The sequence below is a fragment of the Haliotis asinina genome, chromosome 11, assembly GCF_037392515.1.
Source record: "Haliotis asinina isolate JCU_RB_2024 chromosome 11, JCU_Hal_asi_v2, whole genome shotgun sequence".
NCBI lineage: Eukaryota > Metazoa > Mollusca > Gastropoda > Lepetellida > Haliotidae > Haliotis > Haliotis asinina.
The window spans coordinates 16,052,154-16,078,737 of NC_090290.1; the positions used below are offsets into that span (position 1 = coordinate 16,052,154).

At 41.7% G+C, this 26,584-nt stretch overlaps 1 protein-coding gene and 30 non-coding genes across 31 annotated transcripts in view; 30 read left to right on the forward strand and 1 right to left on the reverse strand.

Moving 5' to 3' along the window:
• The window catches only part of LOC137256064 (uncharacterized), a 31,732-nt gene extending 29,253 nt beyond the window's left edge, over positions 1-2,479 (reverse strand). The window contains exon 1 of the mRNA XM_067793748.1: positions 2,244-2,479. The gene's annotated coding sequence lies outside the window, so the exon portion shown is untranslated. The remainder of the gene's footprint in view (positions 1-2,243) is intronic.
• A 3,846-nt stretch (positions 2,480-6,325) lies between these two features.
• Trnap-cgg (transfer RNA proline (anticodon CGG)) lies at positions 6,326-6,397 on the forward strand. Its single transcript has one exon. It is a non-coding gene; the product is annotated as a tRNA-Pro (tRNA).
• Positions 6,398-6,990: 593 nt separating this feature from the next.
• Positions 6,991-7,062, forward strand: Trnap-cgg (transfer RNA proline (anticodon CGG)). The gene has a single exon. It is a non-coding gene; the product is annotated as a tRNA-Pro (tRNA).
• A 570-nt stretch (positions 7,063-7,632) lies between these two features.
• Positions 7,633-7,705, forward strand: Trnap-cgg (transfer RNA proline (anticodon CGG)). Its single transcript has one exon. It is a non-coding gene; the product is annotated as a tRNA-Pro (tRNA).
• Positions 7,706-8,274: 569 nt separating this feature from the next.
• Trnap-cgg (transfer RNA proline (anticodon CGG)) lies at positions 8,275-8,346 on the forward strand. Its single transcript has one exon. It is a non-coding gene; the product is annotated as a tRNA-Pro (tRNA).
• Positions 8,347-8,912: 566 nt separating this feature from the next.
• On the forward strand, positions 8,913-8,984 carry Trnap-cgg (transfer RNA proline (anticodon CGG)). The gene has a single exon. It is a non-coding gene; the product is annotated as a tRNA-Pro (tRNA).
• Positions 8,985-9,577: 593 nt separating this feature from the next.
• On the forward strand, positions 9,578-9,649 carry Trnap-cgg (transfer RNA proline (anticodon CGG)). The gene has a single exon. It is a non-coding gene; the product is annotated as a tRNA-Pro (tRNA).
• A 570-nt stretch (positions 9,650-10,219) lies between these two features.
• Trnap-cgg (transfer RNA proline (anticodon CGG)) lies at positions 10,220-10,292 on the forward strand. Its single transcript has one exon. It is a non-coding gene; the product is annotated as a tRNA-Pro (tRNA).
• Positions 10,293-10,861: 569 nt separating this feature from the next.
• Trnap-cgg (transfer RNA proline (anticodon CGG)) lies at positions 10,862-10,933 on the forward strand. The gene has a single exon. It is a non-coding gene; the product is annotated as a tRNA-Pro (tRNA).
• A 570-nt stretch (positions 10,934-11,503) lies between these two features.
• Trnap-cgg (transfer RNA proline (anticodon CGG)) lies at positions 11,504-11,575 on the forward strand. The gene has a single exon. It is a non-coding gene; the product is annotated as a tRNA-Pro (tRNA).
• Positions 11,576-12,145: 570 nt separating this feature from the next.
• Trnap-cgg (transfer RNA proline (anticodon CGG)) lies at positions 12,146-12,217 on the forward strand. Its single transcript has one exon. It is a non-coding gene; the product is annotated as a tRNA-Pro (tRNA).
• Positions 12,218-12,787: 570 nt separating this feature from the next.
• On the forward strand, positions 12,788-12,859 carry Trnap-cgg (transfer RNA proline (anticodon CGG)). Its single transcript has one exon. It is a non-coding gene; the product is annotated as a tRNA-Pro (tRNA).
• Positions 12,860-13,429: 570 nt separating this feature from the next.
• Positions 13,430-13,501, forward strand: Trnap-cgg (transfer RNA proline (anticodon CGG)). The gene has a single exon. It is a non-coding gene; the product is annotated as a tRNA-Pro (tRNA).
• A 570-nt stretch (positions 13,502-14,071) lies between these two features.
• Trnap-cgg (transfer RNA proline (anticodon CGG)) lies at positions 14,072-14,143 on the forward strand. The gene has a single exon. It is a non-coding gene; the product is annotated as a tRNA-Pro (tRNA).
• Positions 14,144-14,713: 570 nt separating this feature from the next.
• On the forward strand, positions 14,714-14,785 carry Trnap-cgg (transfer RNA proline (anticodon CGG)). Its single transcript has one exon. It is a non-coding gene; the product is annotated as a tRNA-Pro (tRNA).
• A 1,222-nt stretch (positions 14,786-16,007) lies between these two features.
• Positions 16,008-16,079, forward strand: Trnap-cgg (transfer RNA proline (anticodon CGG)). Its single transcript has one exon. It is a non-coding gene; the product is annotated as a tRNA-Pro (tRNA).
• A 570-nt stretch (positions 16,080-16,649) lies between these two features.
• Positions 16,650-16,721, forward strand: Trnap-cgg (transfer RNA proline (anticodon CGG)). The gene has a single exon. It is a non-coding gene; the product is annotated as a tRNA-Pro (tRNA).
• Positions 16,722-17,291: 570 nt separating this feature from the next.
• Positions 17,292-17,363, forward strand: Trnap-cgg (transfer RNA proline (anticodon CGG)). The gene has a single exon. It is a non-coding gene; the product is annotated as a tRNA-Pro (tRNA).
• A 570-nt stretch (positions 17,364-17,933) lies between these two features.
• Trnap-cgg (transfer RNA proline (anticodon CGG)) lies at positions 17,934-18,005 on the forward strand. The gene has a single exon. It is a non-coding gene; the product is annotated as a tRNA-Pro (tRNA).
• Positions 18,006-18,598: 593 nt separating this feature from the next.
• Trnap-cgg (transfer RNA proline (anticodon CGG)) lies at positions 18,599-18,670 on the forward strand. Its single transcript has one exon. It is a non-coding gene; the product is annotated as a tRNA-Pro (tRNA).
• Positions 18,671-19,892: 1,222 nt separating this feature from the next.
• Positions 19,893-19,964, forward strand: Trnap-cgg (transfer RNA proline (anticodon CGG)). Its single transcript has one exon. It is a non-coding gene; the product is annotated as a tRNA-Pro (tRNA).
• Positions 19,965-20,534: 570 nt separating this feature from the next.
• Positions 20,535-20,606, forward strand: Trnap-cgg (transfer RNA proline (anticodon CGG)). The gene has a single exon. It is a non-coding gene; the product is annotated as a tRNA-Pro (tRNA).
• Positions 20,607-21,176: 570 nt separating this feature from the next.
• Trnap-cgg (transfer RNA proline (anticodon CGG)) lies at positions 21,177-21,248 on the forward strand. Its single transcript has one exon. It is a non-coding gene; the product is annotated as a tRNA-Pro (tRNA).
• Positions 21,249-21,818: 570 nt separating this feature from the next.
• On the forward strand, positions 21,819-21,890 carry Trnap-cgg (transfer RNA proline (anticodon CGG)). The gene has a single exon. It is a non-coding gene; the product is annotated as a tRNA-Pro (tRNA).
• Positions 21,891-22,483: 593 nt separating this feature from the next.
• Trnap-cgg (transfer RNA proline (anticodon CGG)) lies at positions 22,484-22,555 on the forward strand. The gene has a single exon. It is a non-coding gene; the product is annotated as a tRNA-Pro (tRNA).
• A 593-nt stretch (positions 22,556-23,148) lies between these two features.
• Trnap-cgg (transfer RNA proline (anticodon CGG)) lies at positions 23,149-23,220 on the forward strand. The gene has a single exon. It is a non-coding gene; the product is annotated as a tRNA-Pro (tRNA).
• A 570-nt stretch (positions 23,221-23,790) lies between these two features.
• Positions 23,791-23,862, forward strand: Trnap-cgg (transfer RNA proline (anticodon CGG)). The gene has a single exon. It is a non-coding gene; the product is annotated as a tRNA-Pro (tRNA).
• A 570-nt stretch (positions 23,863-24,432) lies between these two features.
• Positions 24,433-24,504, forward strand: Trnap-cgg (transfer RNA proline (anticodon CGG)). The gene has a single exon. It is a non-coding gene; the product is annotated as a tRNA-Pro (tRNA).
• A 570-nt stretch (positions 24,505-25,074) lies between these two features.
• On the forward strand, positions 25,075-25,146 carry Trnap-cgg (transfer RNA proline (anticodon CGG)). The gene has a single exon. It is a non-coding gene; the product is annotated as a tRNA-Pro (tRNA).
• A 593-nt stretch (positions 25,147-25,739) lies between these two features.
• On the forward strand, positions 25,740-25,811 carry Trnap-cgg (transfer RNA proline (anticodon CGG)). The gene has a single exon. It is a non-coding gene; the product is annotated as a tRNA-Pro (tRNA).
• Positions 25,812-26,404: 593 nt separating this feature from the next.
• Positions 26,405-26,476, forward strand: Trnap-cgg (transfer RNA proline (anticodon CGG)). The gene has a single exon. It is a non-coding gene; the product is annotated as a tRNA-Pro (tRNA).
• The last annotated feature ends 108 nt before the right edge of the window (positions 26,477-26,584 follow it).

The window sequence follows — 26,584 nt, forward strand, 5'->3', positions numbered from 1 at the left end:
GGTTTCACTCTGTCAAACGGTCATGCTTCGGCGGAAACTGGATAAAACAGATTTCTGAGTGATCCACTTTCGCCGGGACTCACCTGGACGTAAATAACATAATGTGGGACTCAGGTACGTACTGAGTTGTGTTGAATGAGTGTGTGAATTTAGTTTTACGCCGCACTGAGCAATATTCCAGCCATATGGCAACTGTCTGGAAATAATCATGTCTGGACCAAACAATCCTGTGATCAATACCATGAACATTGATCTACGCGTTGGGATACAATGATTAGTGTCAACCTAGTCAGCGAACCTGACCAACCGATCCCGTTAGTTGTTCTTACGGCAAGCATGGGTTGCGGAAGACCAGTTCTGACACTGATCTGTGTACGTAGAGAACGCCTGATCTCTATAATTATCGGTTCGAATCTCAAATTCGTGTTTATAGTTTAGTGAGCGTGTGGCTTCGCTAGTGTTTTATACGCATCCGGGACATTCATTACGTCGGGCTTTTCTCTCCCCTATTTGCACAATGTGTTATGACGGAAATATATACCGGTCAGGACGGCATTGAATAAAACTTTCTCGCGCACTGTGACATCATGAATAACAGTCTTGAGAGAGGGGACTCGGTTTGACGCTGATACGGTCACACGACGGTTGGAAGCGCCATCTCGTGGGATACAGAGCTAGATATGTCCCTAAAGAACATATGCCAGGGTTAACGCTGCCAACACACTTCCTGTCACATGCCGGTGGAAGCGAGATCTCGCGGGCATTCCACGCTATACGAGTATTTGTACAAGACTTGACTGGCAATGATGACACACAATCCAAGTCACCTGTCTCAAGCACCACCCTTGACCTGCGATCGCCTTTCACGACCTGTACATGTTACTGTTGGCCTGTTCTAACCCAGTGTTCCCACGGATTGTACTTACATCTGGCGGAACGGTCTACAGGGAAAGGACCGCCTTTCAGTTAGAAGTGAAGGCATACAGACAAAGTATAGATACACAAAGTATTCCAATGCATTATTACGTGACCACAGTGGCCTATATATTCCTATTGTCAAAGCGCCTTATTAGACGACTCTGTCATTTTGTGACTTGTTACTAGATCTGTCATAAGCTGTTAGTGTTGCATGCATTTAACTTAAAGGGTGCAGAGGGTAGGTGAGTATGTATTGCGGATATAATTTTTGTTTGTTTGGTGTTCGTCACTCATCACGGGCAGAAAGTTAGGACACTGACCCAAATTACCACATGATATTTAATGTGAACAACGATTTGTTCCTAAAACAGGCAATTCGATTTTTCTATCACCACACAAAGGTTGTGAGTTACTGGGGTTTTAACCTTTTTGACAGTATTCACACCGGTGACACCAGAAATGAGCTTCCCACATAGTCACTGTGAGTGTTCATCAACCCGATCGCTTTACGAACACAAAAGTAGATATGAATAACTCAATAAAGTTGACCCAATATGTGCCTTTTCCCCTCTTTGAATACACTTTCTTTCCGTGAACAGCGATCTATTCGTATGAGTTTTACAGCTGATTTTCTTAACCAAACGGAATTTGTTTCTGGGGATAGTCCAGACTAGGTATTACTTTACAGTGACATTCTATATCATATTCATTCACTTAGGGGAGGGGCACTTGGGCATATTAAGAAGCTAGGATTGTTGCATAGTATATGTTCCCGGTCCCCCACAAACCACAATGAGTCATGCATATACGGAAATACGGACACAATGCTCACTTGTGTCGGGGTCCCATAATAAATCTGTAATTAGGTTTGCTTCACACTCTACCAATCCCATGCGGTATACACTAAGCACATCAAATTGAAATTCAACTGGATTTAATACACTAAATGCACGTACAACTTTTGAAAGGAGAGGGTAGAATGAGTGGGGTCGGTTCCACTTCATGCTGGATAGATTCAATTATATTCCCAAAGCGATATATACGCGGTCTGACGTTGGTATCGTATCACAAAATCACATGTATATTAAGTCATTTGTTTATACAACAACAGCCTGGGAATGACTCGTGTACCACAAGGGCTTTTATACGTTATGAAACACAATAAACGTCTATATATACTCCACCAGTTCACAATTCAAACTTGTGTCAACAGAGCCCAATTTCACATCAATTCAAAAATATCGTCTGCTGATCTCTACTGTATCGTCTGCTTGTACGCTTAACAATCTACGGTTCAGTTAACTGACATAAATTTGTACACTTACTTTCTTTTATGTCCTCTGGTAAAATCCACCACTTGCGTTGAATTGCGCTCGTTCAGTTTGAAAATCGTTCTCCCCTGTAACCCACTCCCGCGAGCAGACGGCAGTGAGACTAAACCGTAAAACTATGGTTGCGGTGTCTCCGTCGGCTCGCCCACGCTTATCGTTGGGACACCCCTGTCCCAATGAAACAGGTGTTTCGGTCGGGGCACGCCATCTTTGTCACGAGCCCCAAACGAGGACAACACTTCTCGCCACACCTGTTTGTATAACATCGGTTGCGGAACGCAATGAATTTAGTCTTGTAAGGGGAGGTAACTGCTGAAGGGTCAGATATGATTCACGTCGTAAGTGACGAGTGCTTGAAGGGTTGAAGTATATTAACCATTGAATACACATTGAATGGAATAGTTGAAATGACGTGTAATTTTCAGTATTGTATTACCGAACGAGACCTGAGTTTAAGTAGCATACAATGAAATACGCTGTCTCCGTGTGTTCAACGAATCATCTGCAGATATAAACAGACAGGATCACACAGGCACTTATTTTTTTGATTCGTGTGAGGACAAATAACAATTATTCATGTTAGAACATCGGACAGACCCTAAGTTTTTGCAAGTGGCCTTCGGTCAAAATTCCTCATATTAGGGTTTTGTTTGCAAACCAAACTACGGAAAACATTTGGAAAAACGTGAATGGATTAGTCATATACACAGATTTCCGTCCCCATGTACAACTATTTTTACTGACAAACACTACGAATTTGAAGTTCTCGATTTCGTCTTCCAGACGAAGAGAAAATCGAGTCTACGAGTGTCCTTTTTATGCTCAATAACCAAAGACTCCTTTTACACTTGGAGTTTTGAAACGTGTTTTTTCATGTGTAAGCTCAATAACCATACACTCCTTGTACACTTGGAGTTTTGAAACGTGTTTTTTCATGTGTAAGCTCAATAACCATACACTGCTTTTACGCTTGGGGTTTTGAAACGTGTTTTTTCATGTGTAAGCTCAATAACCATACACTGCTTTTACGCTTGGGGTTTTGAAACGTGTTTTGCATGTGTAAGCTCAAAAAATAACCATAGCCTTCTTAAACATTAAAAGTTTTGAGCGTCATTTTTTCATTTGTAAACGAGCGCGTATGGTTTTATGCCGCTTGTTGCAATACTGCATTACACTAGAGAATCCAACAATTAGGCTTCACAGATTACACTCGAATACAGACCTTTCGATGTTACGACCGAACGCTTTAACTACTAGGCTATCTTCTGTTTTGAGTGAGTGAGTTTATTTTTATGCCGCACTCAGCAATATTCCAGTTATGTGGCGGCGGTCTGTATATAATCGAGTCCAGACCAGACAATCCAGTGATCAACAGCATGAGCATCGATCTGCGCAACCGGGAACCGATGACATGTATTAACCAAGTCAGTGAGCCTTACCACCCGATCCCGTTAGTCGCCTCTTACGACAAGCACAGTCGCCTTTTATGTCAAGCATGGGTTTACTGAAGGCCTATTCTACCCCAGCACCTTCACGGGTCTCTTCTGTTTCGATAAATCGGAAACCTGCACTGCAGCCACGTGTGTTTGATGCCACAACAACGAAACAAGCAGACAATCATTGCCATTTGACTTGTTTCTAGTACCTTTCTCGTCGTGAGTTAAGGTATCCAAAATATTTTGGTGCTCCCACTATCGACCTCATATTTCCTGACATCATGCTTATATTTCCTTTTGCTGTGATTCAGCCCGAAAATTGTTGGTCGGTTTGGAAACTAAATGTTATTACCAGGTCCGCCTAGGAGCGCTGTTCTAACAGGATATCACAAACTAATATATCATTGAGTCTCGCTGATAAAAGTGAAAATTGTTACGGCAGAACTCGGCTAGTTGTTAATTTTGACGACTCGTTTTGATATATGATGATACAATTTATGAATAATGCTTATTTTATTATTTTAATGTGCTCGCGAAATAAAATTTGGTCCCCCCCAAAATTGTAATTATTACACGTCCCACCTCCTTTAAAAAATCTCGGTGGGTCGTTTAGGAAAGGTTTTCAATATATTCACAGTCCGCTTACATGTTCCTGTTTCATGAGAATCCCATCAGGTGTTAAAAACTCCAGGACGCCCAGGACAGGTCAGTTTTCATTTTGGGCATTCAAATAACGGTATCTGATTTGTCCGCTGGCTACTAGATAATTTCTGCTGATGGTTTCATACTGCAAGTACACTTTATTTCATGTCAGCTCATAATGTACCCATTAAATTTCACAACGATAAGGAAGCTGAATTATCTTTCGCGGCTATGTATCACTTCTTAATAAATTGTCCACCGAACATTATAATTAACAGCATGTACCATGTTGATCTATTCTTCCACAATTACATTATAGTGATTACTAGTGTATCATAAAAATCAGGGCAGGTGGAAAATTAGTAAGAACAAGTTATTTTTTTGCCCACTTTCAAGTGATTTTAAAATATATTTTAAACCCCTACCCATCCATACACTGTTAAATCGTTGATTTCAATAACAAGACATGCAAACATGCATCAATGTTAGAGATGAACCATCCTCAATTATCCGGAGCTACTTTGGCTTAAATAACAATTATAAGTGAACAAAAAAAACTAAATAGTAAAGAATTGTGAATTAAGTATACGCATACCATACTCAGAACAAAACAATACAGCATGAAAAAGCTCCCCAAAAAACCCAAACACAAAAAACCCAAAACAAAAAAGCACAAAAAAGCAAACAACAAAATAAACAAAACACACAAAAAACCCAACGACCCCTTAAAACAACAACGAAAGAAAGTCTAAAAATCGATCGAAATGAAAAGTTACATGCATCTACAAACATATCCGTGAACGCGTGTGCAATATTTAATGAGAATGAAACTCAGTAGTACCATAAAAGGAAAGATTCGATTATCACAGGACGGGATCGCACACATAGCATTCGTATGATCTTAACTTGTTTACAGCCCATAGTTTACTACAACAATGTTGGCCTGTGTGTCGCCGAGCAACCTGTCCCAGTCCTTGCTGAAAAGTGATTCATTACTGACGTCACATAAAAGGATGTCACAAGTCAAGCTAGGACCACGCTCCAATGTGCTATCAACAGACATTTGGAAATATGTAGACAAGCGACGACTAAAGGGAAATAACCGTGATTCCATATATGTAGCATTGTTTACTTTCACTGACGATGTGTTTTGGGCGTATCAACATTCCTTTTCGTCAATAACCGTAGAAAGACAGAAAAGGCTAAATAAAGTGTCATATTTGGCTGTCAAACACAAGTTGTTGTTGTATTAAATTGATTAGGAAATAGAAACCGAATTAATTTAGAGACAAACAACAGATTTTGACACCTGGTTAAAAATGAACAATGCAGAGTCCAATTATCGTAGGGAGGGAATTTTGAGTTCGAATAAAGAAGAGTTTGACGACAATTTGCTACATTTCAGAATATGGCGTCAAATCATAAGCCACAGACTCTAGTTTATTTCGTGGGATGCTCTAGGTGTGAGAGGGTTCGACTCCAAGACGAGTCCAAAGTTTTGCTAGAAAACTTCAAGCCGAGACATCTCTTCACAATCAAACATTCGTCGATAAATGTGTGTGTCAAGGCATCGTTTGTCCTTAGCCTGATAAGTTTTCAGCAGTAAACAAAATGATGTAAAGGCGATTGTTTTCAAAGTATTGGACTCGGCCGCATCACAACCCAAGCCCGTCCATCGCATCCTATTGTAAAATGAAGTGAAGGTCCCAAGCCTACTGACGTGGTTCTGTGCTTTCATTTGTCCTCTTGGTCCTTTTCTTAGGAATTGATAGGTTAGAAGTAAGTGTTGAATGTATATTTCCTTTGTTAACTGTGAGACTAATGAACATTGAAATATATAGTGATTGTACATTTGAGCACAGCCTTAGATACGATGCTAGGTAGTCCCAGCATATGGACTGGGGTAATGTGTTGACTTTGATGAAATGAAGGAGAAATGAGGTCAAATGATATGCATAGGTTGTGATGAGAGCATCGGTAAAGGTGAAATATATTAACGGCTCGTTGGTCTAGTGGTATGATTCTCGCTTCGGGTGCGAGAGGTCCCGGGTTCGACTCCCGGACGAGCCCAAGGTTTTGCAAGAACATTTCACGCCGACATGTCTCTTCAGGATGAAGCTGGAAACACTCGTTGATGCATGTGTGTGTGTCAAAGCATCCTTTGTCAAGTGAAGCACTGACAAAATGTACAAAACATCATATAGTTTTGATTACAAGAAGATAGACCAGAGATTAAGAGAAACTCTTGAGGCATTGAATTGTAGGTCTTAAGGATGTGGTGTGTTTTCAGGAGCTGAAATGAGATTTGAAGACAATTGTTTCTTGTGGATTTGATTCACTTACCTTACAATCCAGGTCCAAACCTACAGAAGTGCTTCAATGTTTCTTGAGTTGGTGCATTTGTAAACTGACGCTTTGTATTAATGCAAGATGATTTAATTCATGCCACGATGGACCAATTCTTGAAAAATGAAAAAGTAATAAAGTATATGAAGGAGACTGATTTTGAGCATGACCAATCGAATGTGTCCGAGCGATGGGTTTCCCCAAGTAATGAATGGAGGTGAAGTGTTTCAATTGATGAAATAAAGAAGAAATGAGGTCAGATGATAATACTATACATAACTGTGATAGGAGTGTCTTGAAAACTTACTTCGAGTAGCGGCTCGTTGGTCTAGTGGTATGATTCTCGCTTCGGGTGCGAGAGGTCCTGGGTTCGACTCCCGGACGAGCCCAAGGTTTTGCAAAACTATTTGAAGTTGAATTTTCTCTCCTCTCAGCTCAACGATGTTGTGGAAGTGAAAACTGCCTTGTGAAGGGATAGGATTCTAAACGTTTTCATGCTTTTGATTGCTGAAATGAAAAGCCGAAGTGTTCGGAGGGCCTGCTTAGTTTTTAGAAGCAGAAACGTGATTTAAAGGCGATTGTTTTCAAAGTATTGGACTCGGCTGCATCACAACCCAAGCTCGTCCATCGCATTGTGCACGTCCTGTTGTGAAATGAAGGGAAGCTCCCAAGCCTACTGACGTGGTTCTGTGCTTTCGTATGTTCACTTGGTCCTTTTCGTATGAATTGATGCGTTGGAAGTAAATGTTTGATGTATATTTCCTTTGTTAACTGAGAGACTAATGAACATTGAAATATATCGTGATTGTTCATTTGAGCACAGCCTTAGATACGATGCTAGGTAGTCCCAGCATATGGATTGGGGTAATGTGTTGACTTTGATGAAATGAAGGAGAAATGAGGTCAAATGATATGCATAGGTTGTGATGAGAGCATCGGTAAAGGTGAAATATATTAACGGCTCGTTGGTCTAGTGGTATGATTCTCGCTTCGGGTGCGAGAGGTCCCGGGTTCGACTCCCGGACGAGCTCAAGGTTTTGCAAAACTATTTGAAGTTGAATTTTCTCTCCTCTCAGCTCAACGATGTTGTGGAAGTGAAAACTGCCTTGTGAAGGGATAGGATTCTAAACGTTTTCATGCTTTTGATTGCTGAAATGAAAAGCCGAACTGTTCGGAGGGCCTGCTTAGTTTTTAGAAGCAGAAACGTGATTTAAAGGCGATTGTTTTCAAAGTATTGGACTCGGCTGCATCACAACCCAAGCTCGTCCATCGCATTGTGCACGTCCTGTTGTGAAATGAAGGGAAGCTCCCAAGCCTACTGACGTGGTTCTGTGCTTTCGTATGTTCACTTGGTCCTTTTCGTATGAATTGATGCGTTGGAAGTAAATGTTTGATGTATATTTCCTTTGTTAACTGAGAGACTAATGAACATTGAAATATATCGTGATTGTTCATTTGAGCACAGCCTTAGATACGATGCTAGGTAGTCCCAGCATATGGATTGGGGTAATGTGTTGACTTTGATGATATGAAGGAGAAATGAGGTCAAATGATATGCATAGGTTGTGATGAGAGCATCGGTAAAGGTGAAATATATTAACGGCTCGTTGGTCTAGTGGTATGATTCTCGCTTCGGGTGCGAGAGGTCCCGGGTTCGACTCCCGGACGAGCCCAAGGTTTTGCAAAACTATTTGAAGTTGAATTTTCTCTCCTCTCAGCTCAACGATGTTGTGGAAGTGAAAACTGCCTTGTGAAGGGATAGGATTCTAAACGTTTTCATGCTTTTGATTGCTGAAATGAAAAGCCGAACTGTTCGGAGGGCCTGCTTAGTTTTTAGAAGCAGAAACGTTAAAGGCGATTGTTTTCAAAGTATTGGACTCGGCTGCATCACAACCCAAGCTCGTCCATCGCATTGTGCACGTCCTGTTGTGAAATGAAGGGAAGCTCCCAAGCCTACTGACGTGGTTCTGTGCTTTCGTATGTTCACTTGGTCCTTTTCGTATGAATTGATGCGTTGGAAGTAAATGTTTGATGTATATTTCCTTTGTTAACTGAGAGACTAATGAACATTGAAATATATCGTGATTGTTCATTTGAGCACAGCCTTAGATACGATGCTAGGTAGTCCCAGCATATGGACTGGGGTAATGTGTTGACTTTGATGAAATGAAGGAGAAATGAGGTCAAATGATATGCATAGGTTGTGATGAGAGCATCGGTAAAGGTGAAATATATTAACGGCTCGTTGGTCTAGTGGTATGATTCTCGCTTCGGGTGCGAGAGTTCCCGGGTTCGACTCCCGGACGAGTCCAAAGTTTTGCATGAAAATTTCATACCGACATGTCTCTTCAGGATGAAGCTGGAAACACTCGTTGATGTATGTGTGTGTGTCAAAGCATCCTTTGTCAAGTGAAGCACTGACAAAATGTACAAAACATCATATAGTTTTGATTACAAGAGGATAGACCAGAGATTAAGAGAAACTCTTGAGGCATTGAATTGTAGGTCTTAAGGATGTGGTGTGTTTTCAGGAGCTGAAATGAGATTTGAAGACAACTGTTTCTTGTGGATTTGATTCACTTACCTTACAACCCAGGTCCAAACCTACAGAAGTGCTTCAATGTTTCTTGAGTTGGTGCATTTGTAAACTGACGCTTTGTATTAATGCAAGATGATTTAATTCATGCCACGATGAACCAATTCTTGAATAATGAAAAAGTAATAAAGTATATGAAGGAGACTGATTTTGAGCATGACCAATCGAATGTGTCCGAGCGATGGGTTTCCCCAAGTAATGAATGGAGGTGAAGTGTTTCAATTGATGAAATAAAGAAGAAATGAGGTCAAATGATAATACTATACATAACTGTGATAGGAGTGTCTTGAAAACTTACTTCGAGTAGCGGCTCGTTGGTCTAGTGGTATGATTCTCGCTTCGGGTGCGAGAGGTCCCGGGTTCGACTCCCGGACGAGCCCAAGGTTTTGCAAAACTATTTGAAGTTGAATTTTCTCTCCTCTCAGCTCAACGATGTTGTGGAAGTGAAAACTGCCTTGTGAAGGGATAGGATTCTAAACGTTTTCATGCTTTTGATTGCTGAAATGAAAAGCCGAAGTGTTCGGAGGGCCTGCTTAGTTTTTAGAAGCAGAAACGTGATTTAAAGGCGATTGTTTTCAAAGTATTGGACTCGGCTGCATCACAACCCAAGCCCGTCCATCGCATTGTGCACGTCCTGTTGTGAAATGAAGGGAAGCTCCCAAGCCTACTGACGTGGTTCTGTGCTTTCGTATGTTCACTTGGTCCTTTTCGTATGAATTGATGAGTTGGAAGTAACCGTTTGATGTATATTTCCTTTGTTAACTGAGAGACGAATGAACATTGAAATATATCGTGATTGTTCATTTGAGCACAGCCTTAGATACGATGCTAGGTAGTCCCAGCATATGGATTGGGGTAATGTGTTGACTTTGATGAAATGAAGGAGAAATGAGGTCAAATGATATGCATAGGTTGTGATGAGAGCATCGGTAAAGGTGAAATATATTAACGGCTCGTTGGTCTAGTGGTATGATTCTCGCTTCGGGTGCGAGAGGTCCCGGGTTCGACTCCCGGACGAGCTCAAGGTTTTGCAAAACTATTTGAAGTTGAATTTTCTCTCCTCTCAGCTCAACGATGTTGTGGAAGTGAAAACTGCCTTGTGAAGGGATAGGATTCTAAACGTTTTCATGCTTTTGATTGCTGAAATGAAAAGCCGAACTGTTCGGAGGGCCTGCTTAGTTTTTAGAAGCAGAAACGTGATTTAAAGGCGATTGTTTTCAAAGTATTGGACTCGGCTGCATCACAACCCAAGCTCGTCCATCGCATTGTGCACGTCCTGTTGTGAAATGAAGGGAAGCTCCCAAGCCTACTGACGTGGTTCTGTGCTTTCGTATGTTCACTTGGTCCTTTTCGTATGAATTGATGCGTTGGAAGTAAATGTTTGATGTATATTTCCTTTGTTAACTGAGAGACTAATGAACATTGAAATATATCGTGATTGTTCATTTGAGCACAGCCTTAGATACGATGCTAGGTAGTCCCAGCATATGGATTGGGGTAATGTGTTGACTTTGATGATATGAAGGAGAAATGAGGTCAAATGATATGCATAGGTTGTGATGAGAGCATCGGTAAAGGTGAAATATATTAACGGCTCGTTGGTCTAGTGGTATGATTCTCGCTTCGGGTGCGAGAGGTCCCGGGTTCGACTCCCGGACGAGCCCAAGGTTTTGCAAAACTATTTGAAGTTGAATTTTCTCTCCTCTCAGCTCAACGATGTTGTGGAAGTGAAAACTGCCTTGTGAAGGGATAGGATTCTAAACGTTTTCATGCTTTTGATTGCTGAAATGAAAAGCCGAACTGTTCGGAGGGCCTGCTTAGTTTTTAGAAGCAGAAACGTGATTTAAAGGCGATTGTTTTCAAAGTATTGGACTCGGCTGCATCACAACCCAAGCCCGTCCATCGCATTGTGCACGTCCTGTTGTGAAATGAAGGGAAGCTCCCAAGCCTACTGACGTGGTTCTGTGCTTTCGTATGTTCACTTGGTCCTTTTCGTATGAATTGATGAGTTGGAAGTAAATGTTTGATGTATATTTCCTTTGTTAACTGAGAGACGAATGAACATTGAATTATATCGTGATTGTTCATTTGAGCACAGCCTTAGATACGATGCTAGGTAGTCCCAGCATATGGACTGGGGTAATGTGTTGACTTTGATGAAATGAAGGAGAAATGAGGTCAAATGATATGCATAGGTTGTGATGAGAGCATCGGTAAAGGTGAATTATATTAACGGCTCGTTGGTCTAGTGGTATGATTCTCGCTTCGGGTGCGAGAGGTCCCGGGTTCGACTCCCGGACGAGCCCAAAGTTTTGCAAAACTATTTGAAGTTGAATTTTCTTTCCTCTCAGCTCAACGATGTTGTGGAAGTGAAAACTGCCTTGTGAAGGGATAGGATTCTAAACGTTTTCATGCTTTTGATTGCTGAAATGAAAAGCCGAAGTGTTCGGAGGGCCTGCTTAGTTTTTAGAAGCAGAAACGTGATTTAAAGGCGATTGTTTTCAAAGTATTGGACTCGGCTGCATCACAACCCAAGCCCGTCCATCGCATTGTGCACGTCCTGTTGTGAAATGAAGGGAAGCTCCCAAGCCTACTGACGTGGTTCTGTGCTTTCGTATGTTCACTTGGTCCTTTTCGTATGAATTGATGCGTTGGAAGTAAATGTTTGATGTATATTTCCTTTGTTAACTGAGAGACTAATGAACATTGAAATATATCGTGATTGTTCATTTGAGCACAGCCTTAGATACGATGCTAGGTAGTCCCAGCATATGGATTGGGGTAATGTGTTGACTTTGATGATATGAAGGAGAAATGAGGTCAAATGATATGCATAGGTTGTGATGAGAGCATCGGTAAAGGTGAAATATATTAACGGCTCGTTGGTCTAGTGGTATGATTCTCGCTTCGGGTGCGAGAGGTCCCGGGTTCGACTCCCGGACGAGCCCAAGGTTTTGCAAAACTATTTGAAGTTGAATTTTCTCTCCTCTCAGCTCAACGATGTTGTGGAAGTGAAAACTGCCTTGTGAAGGGATAGGATTCTAAACGTTTTCATGCTTTTGATTGCTGAAATGAAAAGCCGAACTGTTCGGAGGGCCTGCTTAGTTTTTAGAAGCAGAAACGTGATTTAAAGGCGATTGTTTTCAAAGTATTGGACTCGGCTGCATCACAACCCAAGCTCGTCCATCGCATTGTGCACGTCCTGTTGTGAAATGAAGGGAAGCTCCCAAGCCTACTGACGTGGTTCTGTGCTTTCGTATGTTCACTTGGTCCTTTTCGTATGAATTGATGCGTTGGAAGTAAATGTTTGATGTATATTTCCTTTGTTAACAGAGAGACTAATGAACATTGAAATATATCGTGATTGTTCATTTGAGCACAGCCTTAGATACGATGCTAGGTAGTCCCAGCATATGGATTGGGGTAATGTGTTGACTTTGATGATATGAAGGAGAAATGAGGTCAAATGATATGCATAGGTTGTGATGAGAGCATCGGTAAAGGTGAAATATATTAACGGCTCGTTGGTCTAGTGGTATGATTCTCGCTTCGGGTGCGAGAGGTCCCGGGTTCGACTCCCGGACGAGCCCAAGGTTTTGCAAAACTATTTGAAGTTGAATTTTCTCTCCTCTCAGCTCAACGATGTTGTGGAAGTGAAAACTGCCTTGTGAAGGGATAGGATTCTAAACGTTTTCATGCTTTTGATTGCTGAAATGAAAAGCCGAAGTGTTCGGAGGGCCTGCTTAGTTTTTAGAAGCAGAAACGTGATTTAAAGGCGATTGTTTTCAAAGTATTGGACTCGGCTGCATCACAACCCAAGCTCGTCCATCGCATTGTGCACGTCCTGTTGTGAAATGAAGGGAAGCTCCCAAGCCTACTGACGTGGTTCTGTGCTTTCGTATGTTCACTTGGTCCTTTTCGTATGAATTGATGCGTTGGAAGTAAATGTTTGATGTATATTTCCTTTGTTAACTGAGAGACTAATGAACATTGAAATATATCGTGATTGTTCATTTGAGCACAGCCTTAGATACGATGCTAGGTAGTCCCAGCATATGGACTGGGGTAATGTGTTGACTTTGATGAAATGAAGGAGAAATGAGGTCAAATGATATGCATAGGTTGTGATGAGAGCATCGGTAAAGGTGAAATATATTAACGGCTCGTTGGTCTAGTGGTATGATTCTCGCTTCGGGTGCGAGAGGTCCCGGGTTCGACTCCCGGACGAGCCCAAGGTTTTGCAAAACTATTTGAAGTTGAATTTTCTCTCCTCTCAGCTCAACGATGTTGTGGAAGTGAAAACTGCCTTGTGAAGGGATAGGATTCTAAACGTTTTCATGCTTTTGATTGCTGAAATGAAAAGCCGAAGTGTTCGGAGGGCCTGCTTAGTTTTTAGAAGCAGAAACGTGATTTAAAGGCGATTGTTTTCAAAGTATTGGACTCGGCTGCATCACAACCCAAGCTCGTCCATCGCATTGTGCACGTCCTGTTGTGAAATGAAGGGAAGCTCCCAAGCCTACTGACGTGGTTCTGTGCTTTCGTATGTTCACTTGGTCCTTTTCGTATGAATTGATGCGTTGGAAGTAAATGTTTGATGTATATTTCCTTTGTTAACAGAGAGACTAATGAACATTGAAATATATCGTGATTGTTCATTTGAGCACAGCCTTAGATACGATGCTAGGTAGTCCCAGCATATGGATTGGGGTAATGTGTTGACTTTGATGATATGAAGGAGAAATGAGGTCAAATGATATGCATAGGTTGTGATGAGAGCATCGGTAAAAGTGAAATATATTAACGGCTCGTTGGTCTAGTGGTATGATTCTCGCTTCGGGTGCGAGAGGTCCCGGGTTCGACTCCCGGACGAGCCCAAGGTTTTGCAAAACTATTTGAAGTTGAATTTTCTCTCCTCTCAGCTCAACGATGTTGTGGAAGTGAAAACTGCCTTGTGAAGGGATAGGATTCTAAACGTTTTCATGCTTTTGATTGCTGAAATGAAAAGCCGAAGTGTTCGGAGGGCCTGCTTAGTTTTTAGAAGCAGAAACGTGATTTAAAGGCGATTGTTTTCAAAGTATTGGACTCGGCTGCATCACAACCCAAGCTCGTCCATCGCATTGTGCACGTCCTGTTGTGAAATGAAGGGAAGCTCCCAAGCCTACTGACGTGGTTCTGTGCTTTCGTATGTTCACTTGGTCCTTTTCGTATGAATTGATGCGTTGGAAGTAAATGTTTGATGTATATTTCCTTTGTTAACTGAGAGACTAATGAACATTGAAATATATCGTGATTGTTCATTTGAGCACAGCCTTAGATACGATGCTAGGTAGTCCCAGCATATGGATTGGGGTAATGTGTTGACTTTGATGAAATGAAGGAGAAATGAGGTCAAATGATATGCATAGGTTGTGATGAGAGCATCGGTAAAGGTGAAATATATTAACGGCTCGTTGGTCTAGTGGTATGATTCTCGCTTCGGGTGCGAGAGGTCCCGGGTTCGACTCCCGGACGAGCCCAAGGTTTTGCATGAAAATTTCACGCCGACATGTCTCTTCAGGATGAAGCTGGAAACACTCGTTGATGTATGTGTGTGTGTCAAAGCATCCTTTGTCAAGTGAAGCACTGACAAAATGTACAAAACATCATATAGTTTTGATTACAAGAGGATAGACCAGAGATTAAGAGAAACTCTTGAGGCATTGAATTGTAGGTCTTAAGGATGTGGTGTTTTTTCAGGAGCTGAAATGAGATTTGAAGACAACTGTTTCTTGTGGATTTGATTCACTTACCTTACAACCCAGGTCCAAACCTACAGAAGTGCTTCAATGTTTCTTGAGTTGGTGCATTTGTAAACTGACGCTTTGTATTAATGCAAGATGATTTAATTCATGCCACGATGAACCAATTCTTGAAAAATGAAAAAGTAATAAAGTATATGAAGGAGACTGATTTTGAGCATGACCAATCGAATGTGTCCGAGCGATGGGTTTCCCCAAGTAATGAATGGAGGTGAAGTGTTTCAATTGATGAAATAAAGAAGAAATGAGGTCAAATGATAATACTATACATAACTGTGATAGGAGTGTCTTGAAAACTTACTTCGAGTAGCGGCTCGTTGGTCTAGTGGTATGATTCTCGCTTCGGGTGCGAGAGGTCCCGGACGAGCCCAAGGTTTTGCAAAACTATTTGAAGTTGAATTTTCTCTCCTCTCAGCTCAACGATGTTGTGGAAGTGAAAACTGCCTTGTGAAGGGATAGGATTCTAAACGTTTTCATGCTTTTGATTGCTGAAATGAAAAGCCGAAGTGTTCGGAGGGCCTGCTTAGTTTTTAGAAGCAGAAACGTGATTTAAAGGCGATTGTTTTCAAAGTATTGGACTCGGCTGCATCACAACCCAAGCCCGTCCATCGCATTGTGCACGTCCTGTTGTGAAATGAAGGGAAGCTCCCAAGCCTACTGACGTGGTTCTGTGCTTTCGTATGTTCACTTGGTCCTTTTCGTATGAATTGATGAGTTGGAAGTAAATGTTTGATGTATATTTCCTTTGTTAACTGAGAGACGAATGAACATTGAATTATATCGTGATTGTTCATTTGAGCACAGCCTTAGATACGATGCTAGGTAGTCCCAGCATATGGACTGGGGTAATGTGTTGACTTTGATGAAATGAAGGAGAAATGAGGTCAAATGATATGCATAGGTTGTGATGAGAGCATCGGTAAAGGTGAAATATATTAACGGCTCGTTGGTCTAGTGGTATGATTCTCCCTTCGGGTGCGAGAGGTCCCGGGTTCGACTCCCGGACGAGCCCAAGGTTTTGCAAAACTATTTGAAGTTGAATTTTCTCTCCTCTCAGCTCAACGATGTTGTGGAAGTGAAAACTGCCTTGTGAAGGGATAGGATTCTAAACGTTTTCATGCTTTTGATTGCTGAAATGAAAAGCCGAAGTGTTCGGAGGGCCTGCTTAGTTTCTAGAAGCAGAAACGTGATTTAAAGGCGATTGTTTTCAAAGTATTGGACTCGGCTGCATCACAACCCAAGCTCGTCCATCGCATTGTGCACGTCCTGTTGTGAAATGAAGGGAAGCTCCCAAGCCTACTGACGTGGTTCTGTGCTTTCGTATGTTCACTTGGTCCTTTTCGTATGAATTGATGCGTTGGAAGTAAATGTTTGATGTATATTTCCTTTGTTAACTGAGAGACTAATGAACATTGAAATATATCGTGATTGTTCATTTGAGCACAGCCTTAGATACGATGCTAGGTAGTCCCAGCATATGGATTGGGGTAATGTGTTGACTTTGATGAAATGAAGGAGAAATGAGGTCAAATGATATGCATAGGTTGTGATGAGAGCATCGGTAAAGGTGAAATATATTAACGGCTCGTTGGTCTAGTGGTATGATTCTCGCTTCGGGTGCGAGAGGTCCCGGGTTCGACTCCCGGACGAGCCCAAGGTTTTGCAAAACTATTTGAAGTTGAATTTTCTCTCCTCTCAGCTCAACGATGTTGTGGAAGTGAAAACTGCCTTGTGAAGGGATAGGATTCTAAACGTTTTCATGCTTTTGATTGCTGAAATGAAAAGCCGAAGTGTTCGGAGGGCCTGCTTAGTTTTTAGAAGCAGAAACGTGATTTAAAGGCGATTGTTTTCAAAGTATTGGACTCGGCTGCATCACAACCCAAGCCCGTCCATCGCATTGTGCACGTCCTGTTGTGAAATGAAGGGAAGCTCCCAAGCCTACTGACGTGGTTCTGTGCTTTCGTATGTTCACTTGGTCCTTTTCGTATGAATTGATGCGTTGGAAGTAAATGTTTGATGTATATTTCCTTTGTTAACTGAGAGACTAATGAACATTGAAATATATCGTGATTGTTCATTTGAGCACAGCCTTAGATACGATGCTAGGTAGTCCCAGCATATGGACTGGGGTAATGTGTTGACTTTGATGAAATGAAGGAGAAATGAGGTCAAATGATATGCATAGGTTGTGATGAGAGCATCGGTAAAGGTGAAATATATTAACGGCTCGTTGGTCTAGTGGTATGATTCTCGCTTCGGGTGCGAGAGCTCCCGGGTTCGACTCCCGGACGAGCCCAAAGTTTTGCAAAACTATTTGAAGTTGAATTTTCTCTCCTCTCAGCTCAACGATGTTGTGGAAGTGAAAACTGCCTTGTGAAGGGATAGGATTCTAAACGTTTTCATGCTTTTGATTGCTGAAATGAAAAGCCGAACTGTTCGGAGGGCCTGCTTAGTTTTTAGAAGCAGAAACGTGATTTAAAGGCGATTGTTTTTAAAGTATTGGACTCGGCTGCATCACAACCCAAGCCCGTCCATCGCATTGTGCACGTCCTGTTGTGAAATGAAGGGAAGCTCCCAAGCCTACTGACGTGGTTCTGTGCTTTCGTATGTTCACTTGGTCCTTTTCGTATGAATTGATGCGTTGGAAGTAAATGTTTGATGTATATTTCCTTTGTTAACTGAGAGACGAATGAACATTGAAATATATCGTGATTGTTCATTTGAGCACAGCCTTAGATACGATGCTAGGTAGTCCCAGCATATGGACTGGGGTAATGTGTTGACTTTGATGAAATGAAGGAGAAATGAGGTCAAATGATATGCATAGGTTGTGATGAGAGCATCGGTAAAGGTGAAATATATTAACGGCTCGTTGGTCTAGTGGTATGATTCTCGCTTCGGGTGCGAGAGGTCCCGGGTTCGACTCCCGGACGAGCCCAAAGTTTTGCAAGAACATTTCACGCCGACATGTCTCTTCAGGATGAAGCTGGAAACACTCGCTGATGCATGTGTGTGTGTCAAAGCATCCTTTGTCAAGTGAAGCACTGACAAAATGTACAAAACATCATATAGTTTTGATTACAAGAAGATAGACCAGAGATTAAGTGAAACTCTTGAGGCATTGAATTGTAGGCCTTAAGGATGTGGTGTGTTTTCAGGAGCTGAAATGAGATTTGAAGACAATTGTTTCTTGTGGATTTGATTCACTTACCTTACAACCCAGGTCCAAACCTACAGAAGTGCTTCAATGTTTCTTGAGTTGGTGCATTTGTAAACTGACGCCTTGTATTAATGCAAGATGATTTAATTCATGCCACGATGGACCAATTCTTGAAAAATGAAAAAGTAATAAAGTATATGAAGGAGACTGATTTTGAGCATGACCAATCGAATGTGTCGGATCGATGGGTTTCCCCAAGTAATGAATGGAGGTGAAGTGTTTCAGTTGATGAAATAAAGAAGAAATGAGGTCAAATGATAATACTATACACAACTGTGATAGGAGTGTCTTGAAAACTTACTTCGAGTAGCGGCTCGTTGGTCTAGTGGTATGATTCTCGCTTCGGGTGCGAGAGGTCCCGGGTTCGACTCCCGGACGAGCCCAAGGTTTTGGATGAAAATTTCACGCCGACATGTCTCTTCAGGATGAAGCTGGAAACACTCGTTGATGTATGTGTGTGTGTCAAAGCATCCTTTGTCAAGTGAAGCACTGACAAAATGTACAAAACATCATATAGTTTTGATTACAAGAGGATAGACCAGAGATAAAGAGAAACTCTTGAGGCATTGAATTGTAGGTCTTAAGGATGTGGTGTGTTTTCAGTAGCTGAAATGAGATTTGAAGACAACTGTTTCTTGTGGATTTGATTCACTTACCTTACAACCCAGGTCCAAACCTACAGAAGTGCTTCAATGTTTCTTGAGTTGGTGCATTTGTAAACTGACGCTTTGTATTAATGCAAGATGATTTAATTCATGCCACGATGAACCAATTCTTGAATAATGAAAAAGTAATAAAGTATATGAAGGAGACTGATTTTGAGCATGACCAATCGAATGTGTCCGAGCGATGGGTTTCCCCAAGTAATGAATGGAGGTGAAGTGTTTCAATTGATGAAATAAAGAAGAAATGAGGTCAAATGATAATACTATACATAACTGTGATAGGAGTGTCTTGAAAACTTACTTCGAGTAGCGGCTCGTTGGTCTAGTGGTATGATTCTCGCTTCGGGTGCGAGAGGTCCCGGACGAGCCCAAGGTTTTGCAAAACTATTTGAAGTTGAATTTTCTCTCCTCTCAGCTCAACGATGTTGTGGAAGTGAAAACTGCCTTGTGAAGGGATAGGATTCTAAACGTTTTCATGCTTTTGATTGCTGAAATGAAAAGCCGAAGTGTTCGGAGGGCCTGCTTAGTTTTTAGAAGCAGAAACGTGATTTAAAGGCGATTGTTTTCAAAGTATTGGACTCGGCTGCATCACAACCCAAGCCCGTCCATCGCATTGTGCACGTCCTGTTGTGAAATGAAGGGAAGCTCCCAAGCCTACTGACGTGGTTCTGTGCTTTCGTATGTTCACTTGGTCCTTTTCGTATGAATTGATGAGTTGGAAGTAAATGTTTGATGTATATTTCCTTTGTTAACTGAGAGACGAATGAACATTGAATTATATCGTGATTGTTCATTTGAGCACAGCCTTAGATACGATGCTAGGTAGTCCCAGCATATGGACTGGGGTAATGTGTTGACTTTGATGAAATGAAGGAGAAATGAGGTCAAATGATATGCATAGGTTGTGATGAGAGCATCGGTAAAGGTGAAATATATTAACGGCTCGTTGGTCTAGTGGTATGATTCTCCCTTCGGGTGCGAGAGGTCCCGGGTTCGACTCCCGGACGAGCCCAAGGTTTTGCAAAACTATTTGAAGTTGAATTTTCTCTCCTCTCAGCTCAACGATGTTGTGGAAGTGAAAACTGCCTTGTGAAGGGATAGGATTCTAAACGTTTTCATGCTTTTGATTGCTGAAATGAAAAGCCGAAGTGTTCGGAGGGCCTGCTTAGTTTCTAGAAGCAGAAACGTGATTTAAAGGCGATTGTTTTCAAAGTATTGGACTCGGCTGCATCACAACCCAAGCTCGTCCATCGCATTGTGCACGTCCTGTTGTGAAATGAAGGGAAGCTCCCAAGCCTACTGACGTGGTTCTGTGCTTTCGTATGTTCACTTGGTCCTTTTCGTATGAATTGATGCGTTGGAAGTAAATGTTTGATGTATATTTCCTTTGTTAACTGAGAGACTAATGAACATTGAAATATATCGTGATTGTTCATTTGAGCACAGCCTTAGATACGATGCTAGGTAGTCCCAGCATATGGATTGGGGTAATGTGTTGACTTTGATGAAATGAAGGAGAAATGAGGTCAAATGATATGCATAGGTTGTGATGAGAGCATCGGTAAAGGTGAAATATATTAACGGCTCGTTGGTCTAGTGGTATGATTCTCGCTTCGGGTGCGAGAGGTCCCGGGTTCGACTCCCGGACGAGCCCAAGGTTTTGCAAAACTATTTGAAGTTGAATTTTCTCTCCTCTCAGCTCAACGATGTTGTGGAAGTGAAAACTGCCTTGTGAAGGGATAGGATTCTAAACGTTTTCATGCTTTTGATTGCTGAAATGAAAAGCCGAAGTGTTCGGAGGGCCTGCTTAGTTTTTAGAAGCAGAAACGTGATTTAAAGGCGATTGTTTTCAAAGTATTGGACTCGGCTGCATCACAACCCAAGCCCGTCCATCGCATTGTGCACGTCCTGTTGTGAAATGAAGGGAAGCTCCCAAGCCTACTGACGTGGTTCTGTGCTTTCGTATGTTCACTTGGTCCTTTTCGTATGAATTGATGCGTTGGAAGTAAATGTTTGATGTATATTTCCTTTGTTAACTGAGAGACTAATGAACATTGAAATATATCGTGATTGTTCATTTGAGCACAGCCTTAGATACGATGCTAGGTAGTCCCAGCATATGGACTGGGGTAATGTGTTGACTTTGATGAAATGAAGGAGAAATGAGGTCAAATGATATGCATAGGTTGTGATGAGAGCATCGGTAAAGGTGAAATATATTAACGGCTCGTTGGTCTAGTGGTATGATTCTCGCTTCGGGTGCGAGAGCTCCCGGGTTCGACTCCCGGACGAGCCCAAAGTTTTGCAAAACTATTTGAAGTTGAATTTTCTCTCCTCTCAGCTCAACGATGTTGTGGAAGTGAAAACTGCCTTGTGAAGGGATAGGATTCTAAACGTTTTCATGCTTTTGATTGCTGAAATGAAAAGCCGAACTGTTCGGAGGGCCTGCTTAGTTTTTAGAAGCAGAAACGTGATTTAAAGGCGATTGTTTTTAAAGTATTGGACTCGGCTGCATCACAACCCAAGCCCGTCCATCGCATTGTGCACGTCCTGTTGTGAAATGAAGGGAAGCTCCCAAGCCTACTGACGTGGTTCTGTGCTTTCGTATGTTCACTTGGTCCTTTTCGTATGAATTGATGCGTTGGAAGTAAATGTTTGATGTATATTTCCTTTGTTAACTGAGAGACGAATGAACATTGAAATATATCGTGATTGTTCATTTGAGCACAGCCTTAGATACGATGCTAGGTAGTCCCAGCATATGGACTGGGGTAATGTGTTGACTTTGATGAAATGAAGGAGAAATGAGGTCAAATGATATGCATAGGTTGTGATGAGAGCATCGGTAAAGGTGAAATATATTAACGGCTCGTTGGTCTAGTGGTATGATTCTCGCTTCGGGTGCGAGAGGTCCCGGGTTCGACTCCCGGACGAGCCCAAAGTTTTGCAAGAACATTTCACGCCGACATGTCTCTTCAGGATGAAGCTGGAAACACTCGCTGATGCATGTGTGTGTGTCAAAGCATCCTTTGTCAAGTGAAGCACTGACAAAATGTACAAAACATCATATAGTTTTGATTACAAGAAGATAGACCAGAGATTAAGTGAAACTCTTGAGGCATTGAATTGTAGGCCTTAAGGATGTGGTGTGTTTTCAGGAGCTGAAATGAGATTTGAAGACAATTGTTTCTTGTGGATTTGATTCACTTACCTTACAACCCAGGTCCAAACCTACAGAAGTGCTTCAATGTTTCTTGAGTTGGTGCATTTGTAAACTGACGCCTTGTATTAATGCAAGATGATTTAATTCATGCCACGATGGACCAATTCTTGAAAAATGAAAAAGTAATAAAGTATATGAAGGAGACTGATTTTGAGCATGACCAATCGAATGTGTCGGATCGATGGGTTTCCCCAAGTAATGAATGGAGGTGAAGTGTTTCAGTTGATGAAATAAAGAAGAAATGAGGTCAAATGATAATACTATACACAACTGTGATAGGAGTGTCTTGAAAACTTACTTCGAGTAGCGGCTCGTTGGTCTAGTGGTATGATTCTCGCTTCGGGTGCGAGAGGTCCCGGGTTCGACTCCCGGACGAGCCCAAGGTTTTGGATGAAAATTTCACGCCGACATGTCTCTTCAGGATGAAGCTGGAAACACTCGTTGATGTATGTGTGTGTGTCAAAGCATCCTTTGTCAAGTGAAGCACTGACAAAATGTACAAAACATCATATAGTTTTGATTACAAGAGGATAGACCAGAGATAAAGAGAAACTCTTGAGGCATTGAATTGTAGGTCTTAAGGATGTGGTGTGTTTTCAGTAGCTGAAATGAGATTTGAAGACAACTGTTTCTTGTGGATTTGATTCACTTACCTTACAACCCAGGTCCAAACCTACAGAAGTGCTTCAATGTTTCTTGAGTTGGTGCATTTGTAAACTGACGCTTTGTATTAATGCAAGATGATTTAATTCATGCCACGATGAACCAATTCTTGAATAATGAAAAAGTAATAAAGTATATGAAGGAGACTGATTTTGAGCATGACCAATCGAATGTGTCCGAGCGATGGGTTTCCCCAAGTAATGAATGGAGGTGAAGTGTTTCAATTGATGAAATAAAGAAGAAATGAGGTCAAATGATAATACTATACATAACTGTGATAGGAGTGTCTTGAAAACTTACTTCGAGTAGCGGCTCGTTGGTCTAGTGGTATGATTCTCGCTTCGGGTGCGAGAGGTCCCGGGTTCGACTCCCGGACGAGCCCAAAGTTTTGCAAAACTATTTGAAGTTGAATTTTCTCTCCTCTCAGCTCAACGATGTTGTGGAAGTGAAAACTGCCTTGTGAAGGGATAGGATTCTAAACGTTTTCATGCTTTTGATTGCTGAAATGAAAAGCCGAACTGTTCGGAGGGCCTGCTTAGTTTTTAGAAGCAGAAACGTGATTTAAAGGCGATTGTTTTCAAAGTATTGGACTCGGCTGCATCACAACCCAAGCCCGTCCATCGCATTGTGCACGTCCTGTTGTGAAATGAAGGGAAGCTCCCAAGCCTACTGACGTGGTTCTGTGCTTTCGTATGTTCACTTGGTCCTTTTCGTATGAATTGATGCGTTGGAAGTAAATGTTTGATGTATATTTCCTTTGTTAACTGAGAGACTAATGAACATTGAAATATATCGTAATTGTTCATTTGAGCACAGCCTTAGATACGATGCTAGGTAGTCCCAGCATATGGACTGGGGTAATGTGTTGACTTTGATGAAATGAAGAAGAAATGAGGTCAAATGATATGCATAGGTTGTGATGAGAGCATCGGTAAAGGTGAAATATATTAACGGCTCGTTGGTCTAGTGGTATGATTCTCGCTTCGGGTGCGAGAGGTCCCGGGTTCGACTCCCGGACGAGCCCAAAGTTTTGCAAAACTATTTGAAGTTGAATTTTCTCTCCTCTCAGCTCAACGATGTTGTGGAAGTGAAAACTGCCTTGTGAAGGGATAGGATTCTAAACGTTTTCATGCTTTTGATTGCTGAAATGAAAAGCCGAAGTGTTCGGAGGGCCTGCTTAGTTTTTAGAAGCAGAAACGTGATTTAAAGGCGATTGTTTTCAAAGTATTGGACTCGGCTGCATCACAACCCAAGCTCGTCCATCGCATTGTGGACGTCCTGTTGTGAAATGAAGGGAAGCTCCCAAGCCTACTGACGTGGTTCTGTGCTTTCGTATGTTCACTTGGTCCTTTTCGTATGAATTGATGCGTTGGAAGTAAATGTTTGATGTATATTTCCTTTGTTAACTGAGAGACTAATGAACATTGAAATATATCGTGATTGTTCATTTGAGCACAGCCTTAGATACGATGCTAGGTAGTCCCAGCATATGGATTGGGGTAATGTGTTGACTTTGATGAAATGAAGGAGAAATGAGGTCAAATGATATGCATAGGTTGTGATGAGAGCATCGGTAAAGGTGAAATATATTAACGGCTCGTTGGTCTAGTGGTATGATTCTCGCTTCGGGTGTGAGAGGTCCCGGGTTCGACTCCCGGACGAGCCCAAGGTTTTGCAAAACTATTTGAAGTTGAATTTTCTTTCCTCTCAGCTCAACGATGTTGTGGAAGTGAAAACTGCCTTGTGAAGGGATAGGATTCTAAACGTTTTCATGCTTTTGATTGCTGAAATGAAAAGCCGAACTGTTCGGAGGGCCTGCTTAGTTTTTAGAAGCAGAAACGTGATTTAAAGGCGATTGTTTTCAAAGTATTGGACTCGGCTGCATCACAACCCAAGCCCGTCCATCGCATTGTGCACGTCCTGTTGTGAAATGAAGGGAAGCTCCCAAGCCTACTGACGTGGTTCTGTGCTTTCGTATGTTCACTTGGTCCTTTTCGTATGAATTGATGCGTTGGAAGTAAATGTTTGATGTATATTTCCTTTGTTAACTGAGAGACTAATGAACATTGAAATATATCGTGATTGTTCATTTGAGCACAGCCTTAGATACGATGCTAGGTAGTCCCAGCATATGGATTGGGGTAATGTGTTGACTTTGATGAAATGAAGGAGAAATGAGGTCAAATGATATGCATAGGTTGTGATGAGAGCATCGGTAAAGGTGAAATATATTAACGGCTCGTTGGTCTAGTGGTATGATTCTCGCTTCGGGTGCGAGAGGTCCCGGGTTCGACTCCCGGACGAGCCCAAAGTTTTGCAAGAACATTTCACGCCGACATGTCTCTTCAGGATGAAGCTGGAAACACTCGCTGATGCATGTGTGTGTGTCAAAGCATCCTTTGTCAAGTGAAGCACTGACAAAATGTACAAAACATCATATAGTTTTGATTACAAGAAGATAGACCAGAGATTAAGTGAAACTCTTGAGGCATTGAATTGTAGGCCTTAAGGATGTGGTGTGTTTTCAGGAGCTGAAATGAGATTTGAAGACAATTGTTTCTTGTGGATTTGATTCACTTACCTTACAACCCAGGTCCAAACCTACAGAAGTGCTTCAATGTTTCTTGAGTTGGTGCATTTGTAAACTGACGCTTTGTATTAATGCAAGATGATTTAATTCATGCCACGATGGACCAATTCTTGAAAAATGAAAAAGTAATAAAGTATATGAAGGAGACTGATTTTGAGCATGACCAATCGAATGTGTCCGAGCGATGGGTTTCCCCAAGTAATGAATGGAGGTGAAGTGTTTCAGTTGATGAAATAAAGAAGAAATGAGGTCAAATGATAATACTATACACAACTGTGATAGGAGTGTCTTGAAAACTTACTTCGAGTAGCGGCTCGTTGGTCTAGTGGTATGATTCTCGCTTCGGGTGCGAGAGGTCCCGGGTTCGACTCCCGGACGAGCCCAAGGTTTTGGATGAAAATTTCATGCCGACATGTCTCTTCAGGATGAAGCTGGAAACACTCGTTGATGTATGTGTGTGTGTCAAAGCATCCTTTGTCAAGTGAAGCACTGACAAAATGTATAAAACATCATATAGTTTTGATTACAAGAGGATAGACCAGAGATAAAGAGAAACTCTTGAGGCATTAAACTGTAGGTCTTAAGGATGTGGTGTGTTTTCAGTAGCTGAAATGAGATTTGAAGACAACTGTTTCTTGTGGATTTGATTCACTTACCTTACAACCCAGGTCCAAACCTACAGAAGTGCTTCAATGTTTCTTGAGTTGGTGCATTTGTAAACTGACGCTTTGTATTAATGCAAGATGATTTAATTCATGCCACGATGAACCAATTCTTGAATAATGAAAAAGTAATAAAGTATATGAAGGAGACTGATTTTGAGCATGACCAATCGAATGTGTCCGAGCGGTGGGTTTCCCCAAGTAATGAATGGAGGTGAAGTGTTTCAATTGATGAAATAAAGAAGAAATGAGGTCAAATGATAATACTATACATAACTGTGATAGGAGTGTCTTGAAAACTTACTTCGAGTAGCGGCTCGTTGGTCTAGTGGTATGATTCTCGCTTCGGGTGCGAGAGGTCCCGGGTTCGACTCCCGGACGAGCCCAAAGTTTTGCAAAACTATTTGAAGTTGAATTTTCTCTCCTCTCAGCTCAACGATGTTGTGGAAGTGAAAACTGCCTTGTGAAGGGATAGGATTCTAAACGTTTTCATG